Below are 7,879 nucleotides of genomic sequence, written 5' to 3'. Positions count from 1 at the left end.
AAAAAAAAAAAAAAAAAAAAAAAAAAAAAAAACAGACAAAGCATTATGAAATAAAATTCCTCTAAATATGAACTTAAGTGCTTTTTGTGGGAACTATCTCCTGTTCAGCCTTCCTATTTAGAGGAATTCTTATATGCAGTGTGACTCCACTGGAAGAAAAAATATTTTTCTCAGTTATCAATTTGTGAAATCTTTAGTTTTGCAGATAAGGTTTTTGCTAACATTCTCTTACCTGATACCCAATGTCCATTCTTAGAAATTGAAGAACTCTAACAGCGGCATCCTCCTTTATTTCCATTCTCCTGCCTTTAATAAGTCTCACAGAGTATATTTTCCCAACCAGGTTTGTACTGCAGCAAGTTTGTGGCAAATATGTTATATTGCCTCTGAAAGCACTGATATATCATTTTTACAAAGCCATCAGTCTTGAATTTATTTGAAAGAAAGGTGATTCATCTTAACTTTTAGTATCTAACAGAGACTGGAGACTTGACAGTTCTCACGGTCCCTTTATGATCTACTATGTAAATGATTGCTATTTAATTATATTTCTCCCTGGCACCATGACACTGAGAAAGCTTGGAGCTAAAACATTTGCTTTGAAAAACCTCATTTTTGGGTGGCTCATTTAATTGTAGATTTCTTTCTTACAATATATTTGAATTTCTCCTTCCCACTCCTGTAACATACTCTGTGTGAATCCACCCTCACAAATCTGTTTTCTTTCTTTCTGCCTTTCATTAGAAAGTAAACAGGCACATGATATTACTACTATGACTGCTATAGCTATTACTAATCCAACAAGCATAGGACTAAATAAATAAATTAATGAATATATAAATACATGGATAGATAGCCAAAAGAAAAGTAGCAGGCTGGTGAGATGGCTCAGTGGTTAAGAGCACCGATTGCTCTTCCAGAGGTCTTGAATTCCCGGCAACCACGTGGTGACTCACATCCATCTGAAATGGGATCTGATGCCCTCTTCTGGTGTGTATCAGAAGACAGATTACAGTGTACTAATATAAATAAAATAAATATATCAGAAAAGAAAAAAGAAAGGTAGCCAGTGTAAAAGTACAGGACACTTAGGTGTGAGACACTCATATTTACACTCACAGAAATTCCATAAAAACACAGCATCAGAACCTATATTATAAGAAGGAGACTGCAAGGTTAAAACAATCCCTAAAAATGCATTATGAGACAAAATTCCTCTAAAAATGAAATTGTGTTCTTTTTTGTGTGAACCATCTCCAGTTAAGCCCCACCCTTTAGGAAAATTCTTATATGCAGTGAGACTTCACTGGAGAAATAGAATTTTTTATTGTTCTCAGTTATCAATTTGAGAGAGCTTCAGTTTTTCAGATGGGGTCTTTTGCTGACATTGTCTTACCTGATACTCAATGCCATTCTTGGAGATTAAGGAACCCTAACAGAGGCATCCTCCTTTATTTCTATCCTGCTATTATTAATAAGTCTCACAGAGCATATTTGTGTAACCAGGTATGTATTGTAGCTAGTTTGTGGCAAATATATTTGTTTATGCTTATTCTTCTGTGCCTTCTATTATCTGAGATCTAATGAAATAAAGAACCAACCCGTAGTCCCATAGAAAGAACATTTCTTCTAAAGAATCTTTTCTCTTTTATATTTTTTGATTCTTGTGATTATTATTTCATTATAACCTGTATCATTTTCTTTTTCTCTACACCTTCCATATGCAGTCAAATTCTCTTTTATATTCATGTCTTTTTTGCTAATTTATATGGCATGAATATATTTTACATATAAATATTTTAGTCTTATAATATTACTGGCATGCTTTTTTCAGGGCTGATTATTAAACTTTTAATTTTCACTTAATATACAGTGTGTGCATGTCACCATATGATTCCACCAGTCACTTCAGTGAGTTAAGTTCTGTACATTAATGCAGTTAAATTATATTGAGTCTCTTTTGAAATTCTAAACCATTTTCAACCATACTTATAAGTTATTTTCTCATGTCTACTCTATTCCCTGTAACTGGTTCTCAAACTTTATAATGTTGCAAACCTTGAGTGCATTTTCTTATGTTGTGGTGACCACTAACCCTACAATATTCTTCATTGCTACTTTCTAACTGTAGTTTTGCTACTTGCCCAGGGTGAGACACTTCCCATGGTAAAGAGCCAATCATTGAAACTATTAATGATACTCTGCTATGCTTTCAGACAGAAGCCTAGCATAACTATTCTCTGAGAATCTTCACCTGGCAATTGATGAAAACAGATGCAAACATTTACAGCCTCACATCAGACAAAGCTTGGGAGCCTTGCAAAAGAGTAGGAGGAGGGATTGAGGGTGGCAGTAGTATCAAGGACATTACAAAAAGACCTATGGAATCTACTAACCAGCATCCATGGGGACTTACAAAGGCTGAACCCCCCACAACCAAAGAGTATGAATGGATTGGAACTAAATTTTCTACATATTTGAGGCATATGTGCAGCTTTGTCTTCATGTAGTTCCCCTAGAAATTAGAGCAGGGCTTGTATGTGACTACTATTGCCTGGCTCTGTATTCATTTAACCTAGCTGGGCTGCCTTGTCAGGATTCAGAGTGAGATAGTGTGTTTAATCTTGCTGCAACTTGACGTGCCAGGCAGGTTTTTGGGGCTTTCCGTTCTTAGTAGAGAGGTTGAGTGTGTAGTGTTGTAAGGGTAATTGTGAGGGTGAGACTTGGAGGAGAGGAGGAAAGAAGGGCTTCAATCAGTATGTAAAGTGAATAAATTATTGGAAAAAGAGAATACAATTTAGTTACAACATTTCCTTTCCTTGCCCTCCATACCATTCTACATACCCATTCTCATTCTCCTTCATACTCATAACCTACTTTTTCACTAAATGATATTGAGTGTATATATCCACATATATATTCTTACATAAAACCTATTCATTCTGTGTAATAATTCTTGTATGTTTCTTTTCAGGGCTAACTGTTTAGACTTGGTATATAGTGTCTGCTTGTCTGCATCTGTTTCCATCAGTCACTACAATAATGTAAGTCGTATATATTAATGCAGTTAAATTACTCAGAGTGACCCTTTGAAACTGTAAACCATTTGCATTGAATTTATTACATAACACTTGTGACTACTGTATATATTATTAGTGATTCTCAACCTTCCTAATTCTTTCTTTAATAAAGTACCACATATTGTCTTGGCCCTCAACTTTAAAATTATTTTATTCCTTCTTTAGAATGTATTGCTGCTACTATTATGAATTATAATTTAAATGTGTATTTTCTAATATTCTTGAGTGATCCCTATAAAAGGCTCATTCAACCCAAAATGGGTCTAAACCCTTCAGGTTGAGAACCACTGCCTCATTTTAATTTTATTCCCTGAGAAACCCCATTTTTGTGCAATATTTTGAGAGGATAAGAATTCAGCATTAGGAGTTAAGGAAAAGGGACCCACATTGTAGACACTTCAGCAAAGTTGTATACAACTACAGACGTGTTTTATAACTTAGAGATCTCAGCAGAAGAAATTCTCATGCTGCAAAGTTAATGGAATGATAGATTAATAACACCACCTGGGAAGGCTGAAGTTATAATTAGATAGAGATAATCATCGTGCTGATAATTATATAAATAGGAACAGAGAAAGGAAGGGAGAAGGAAGCATGCCTTTTTATGGTCCACAACATCTTTTGTAAAGCCTTCTCATTCTTCATCAGTTTGGATAAAGGGTTCCAGAGTTCTCATGGTAACTTAGTAGGTGTTTCAGTTCCTCTGTCCATGGGCATTATTAGTTGGAGGCTCACTGGACGAACTCCAATATTAATCTGAGTTGTTATTAGGAGCTTTACACTAGAGATGCATCCCATGATCAGGGTGTCTGAATGGGCTACTTTGAGGAAGATTAAGGAATCAGAGCCCAAAGGATATAGTCTAGCCTGTTATGATCTCCTTTGTAACATTGTTAACCTGATTCCCAAGTGGCGGCTGATACATGGAATTTACTACCTTATTCAGATAGTGATTACAGTCTCCGAAATGTTAATAGTTCAATTATCAGATTACGTTTTACCTGAATCCATTTTAATTTAACTTAATTTAAATTTAAATCTAAACTTACATTAGTATTTTGTTATCTTAGAACAGTATAATACTTAGCTCTTGTAAGTATTTCTTTGAAATGGAAAGTCAATGGAAATTTTTGGTTATACTAATGATTATATAATTTTTATCAACAGAGACAGAAAAGTAGCCATAGAGGTGTCTGAATATAATTTTTCTTAGGTACCCAGATATATGACTCACTAAAAGCCCATCAGCTCCTATGGATTCACCATGGAGACCATACTTTGTTGAAATTCCTTCATAGATTAAAAGTGTAATCAATGAAAATTTCATGTAGGACTTACTACTATTTTATAATTTTATATGATTTAATATTTAAATTTTTAATTAATTTATCTAATAGAGGTTTATCATATCTACCATGATGCTACTAATCTCAATTCCAATTTTTTCCTCCTTCTATAATAATTTTTTCATTCATAATCATTGCTTTAATTAGTCCATTGCACATGTATGTATGAGGTAAATAAAGTCACAAGATTATTCAGCAGTTACAACAATGAAACAGAAAAAGGAGAAACCAGGTTAGAGAAAAAACATAAACATTGAGGTACAAATTATTTATGGGAATCTAGAAATGTTCATATAGATGACATGGGTTGTGAGTAGTCTACATATATATATATGTATACATATATATATATGGTTAATTCATCCTGATTTATAGCACATCAAATATACGGCATGGCTACATTTGTTACTCCCAATTCTGCATCTTAGCAGAAGTTTAGATATATACAGAAATTGTTATATCTTTATTCTACTCAGTCTACATCTATGCTTTGCTAATGTGTGTTTGAGTTTGTTCCCCTGTACGTTGTCTTATGGTTAGTATTGCTGTGATTAAACTCCATAATCAAAAATACTCCAGGGGGATAGTGTTTATTTGGTTTATACTTCCATATAATAGTATATCATAGAAATATATCAGGGCAGAAATGCAAGTAGGGCAAAAACCTGCATACAGCAGCTGATACATAGACTATGGGGAGGTACTGCTTACTAGCTTGTTCTGATAACAAGCTAGTTATCAGCAACTTGTTTGCTCAGCCCATTTTCTTAGGGAACCTATAGCCACCAGCCCATAAATGTCACCACCAAAATAGGGTTAGGCTGTCTCATACCAATGACTGATTAAGAAAATGCCCTACAATTCTTAGCTACAGTCATATCTTAGAGAAATAGTTTTCAATTAATGTTTCCTTCTCTCCGATGACTCTAGCCAGTACCATGATGACAAGAAAGTAGCCAGCACACACATGGAACTCTTGTGCCAATTACAGGAACACCAACTTTGTTACAGTGTGCCAAGCCTCAGCTGCTCTACAAGACCTTCAAGTCTTCAAACATCTCACCACCTGAATCACATTTATACACCAACTTTGGCTGCCAGCATGAAGCATAATGATCAAGACTGGAAAACAGCTTTTGTGTGGTAATCTCAGGGTATAATTAACCTTAATGATGCTGACCTTTTCTTATTCACAACCTATTTATTATTCAGCCCCAATTTCCAGCATTCATTGTCCCAGCAAAAATTTTTGCTATAGTGTGTCTCCCTCTCTCCCTGCCCCATCTCTCTGTCTGTGTGTGTGCAGGGAGAACATCTATAAAGTCCCAGACACTAGCGATGTGAGAGTTTTCCAAGACTCAATGGGGATGACCTTAGCCAAAATGCCCAACAGTGGGAACCAAAGTGATTACCTCCAGTAGAAAGACATAGCCTACATTTGAGGCATGATGCCACCTACACATTTTCAAAAATTTTCACCCAGAATTGTTCCTGTGTAAAGGAAATGGAGGGAGTAAAATGGATCAGAGACTGAAGGAAAGGCCCAACTTGGGATCCAGCTCATGCTCAGGCACCAAATCCTAACACTATTACTGATGACATGGTATGCTCGCAGGCAGAAGTCTAGCATGGCTGTCCTCTTGGAGGCACTATCAACAATTGACTGAGACAGATACAGATACTTACAGCCAACCATTGGACTGTGGTCAGGGACTACTATGGAAGAGTTTGGGGAAGGGCTGAAGAAGCTGAAGGGGATTGCAACCCCATAGAAATAACAACTATCAACTAGCCAGGAGCCTGTTAGAGCTACCAGAGACTAATCTGCCAACCAGAGAGCATACATAGGCTGGTACATGGCCCCTGTTACATGTATAGCAGAGACATATACCTTGTCTGGCCTCGGTGGGAGAAGATGTGCTTAATCCTGTAGAAACTTACTACACCAGGGAAGGAGGATGCTAGCAGAGAGGTGGGAGTGGGTGTGTGGGTGTGATCACCATCTTAGTAGCAAAGGGGAGGGGGTATGGGATAAAGAAGTCGTGGAGCAGGGACCAGGAAAGGGGGCAACATTTAGAATGTAAATAAATAAATAAAATAATTAATAATAAAAATAAAATAGATTATTTTGTCATATAATATTTTATATCATATAATATAGTCTCATATCCTAATATTGTTTCTGCTCTCTTACTCCTCCTATATATACCAGAATATATACTATGTATTAGAATTACATCACACTGTCTATTGCCAATAACAAGAGAGATAGATTTGAATCTTCAATTATGTATCTCAGACATACTGAGGTTTGGAGCAGGGGAATTATTACAGATTATACTCTAGGTGTAGGGAAATTATAGTGTAAATACCAGACAACTTGTTCTCTAGAAAAATGTCTAGTCTCAATTAAGAACCTCTAATACACTGTGAGTACACATTGAAGCCAATATACCTCATAGTCAAGGCTACTACTTTCATATTCATATCTATGGTGCATCTCCACCATATTTATATTCAGTTAGAAAATTAGCTCCTATCTTATACGGCTTTGGAAAGAATGACAGTCAGCTTGTCCCACATGCCTGTCTTTTGAGTCATAGCATCATGTATGTAGGGCACTTATATAGAGCACTTATGGATAATTTTTTTCCTATTTTCTTCCTGTAAATGACTCTGAAACTGGAGAATTAAACTCATAATCCTCCCTTGAGTTATGGAGGCTTATCCTGTCCATAGATTTTTATTATCTCAATCAACTATCTATTTTATTTCAATTCTTACATTACAACCGAGCATTATAAGAAATGCGTCTTTATCCTTGAACCAGTTTTTTTTCTCTCATGCTTGGAAACTGTACTCGATAATTTTTTTGCCATTTTGACACAACCTGGATATATTTTTGAAATGACTCTCAATTTAGTAATTAAACATTTCAGGTTGATCTGTAGGCAAGCTTTGTGTGTCTCCTAAATTAATGCTTTTGCTGATTATTTCTGAGTCTGTCAGTCTATGGCAATTTGCATAATGGAGACATTGCAAAAATCCCAGTGAAATATGTGGCTAGTTAGAAGTCACAACTTTGTCAATGCACTTGATGGAATGAAAGTGAGTGTACATTGTATAATTTGAGCCAAATACCTTGCTATTTTGTGCATACATGTAATCTTGATAAGGGATCACTATAGGTACCCATCACAGTTTGTACGTTAATCATTTGAGAGAAAGCTGTGCTTGTTCACATTACATGAGGTAGATGTCTTTGCCATCACACTCAGTCTCATGTGGGGAAGGATTTGAACATTCCACAGGTCTGAGGCAGTGGGTTCCTAGACATGGCTGCTGTCCCCCATGTCTAAGTAAACACATTTGTTTTGTGTAATTATTTTTTATTTTAGATATTTTCTTTATTTACATGCGAATTTCTCCATTCCAAGTTTCCCCTCCAAAAAA

General features: G+C 35.7%; 1 long non-coding RNA gene across 2 annotated transcripts in view; it reads left to right on the top strand.

Moving 5' to 3' along the window:
• The window catches only part of LOC116102321, a 248,994-nt gene that overhangs the window by 119,749 nt on the left and 121,366 nt on the right, over nucleotides 1-7,879 (top strand). For both annotated transcript variants that reach the window (XR_004123077.1, XR_004123078.1), the window contains exons 20-21: nucleotides 2,975-3,044; nucleotides 5,357-5,569. This is a non-coding gene — a long non-coding RNA (uncharacterized LOC116102321). The remainder of the gene's footprint in view (nucleotides 1-2,974; nucleotides 3,045-5,356; nucleotides 5,570-7,879) is intronic.

Source organism: Mastomys coucha, unplaced genomic scaffold (assembly GCF_008632895.1).
Source record: "Mastomys coucha isolate ucsf_1 unplaced genomic scaffold, UCSF_Mcou_1 pScaffold21, whole genome shotgun sequence".
Classification (NCBI taxonomy): Eukaryota; Metazoa; Chordata; class Mammalia; order Rodentia; family Muridae; genus Mastomys; species Mastomys coucha.
The sequence above is the reverse complement of the archived record's forward strand: the minus strand, read 5'-3'. Positions and strand labels throughout refer to the sequence as shown.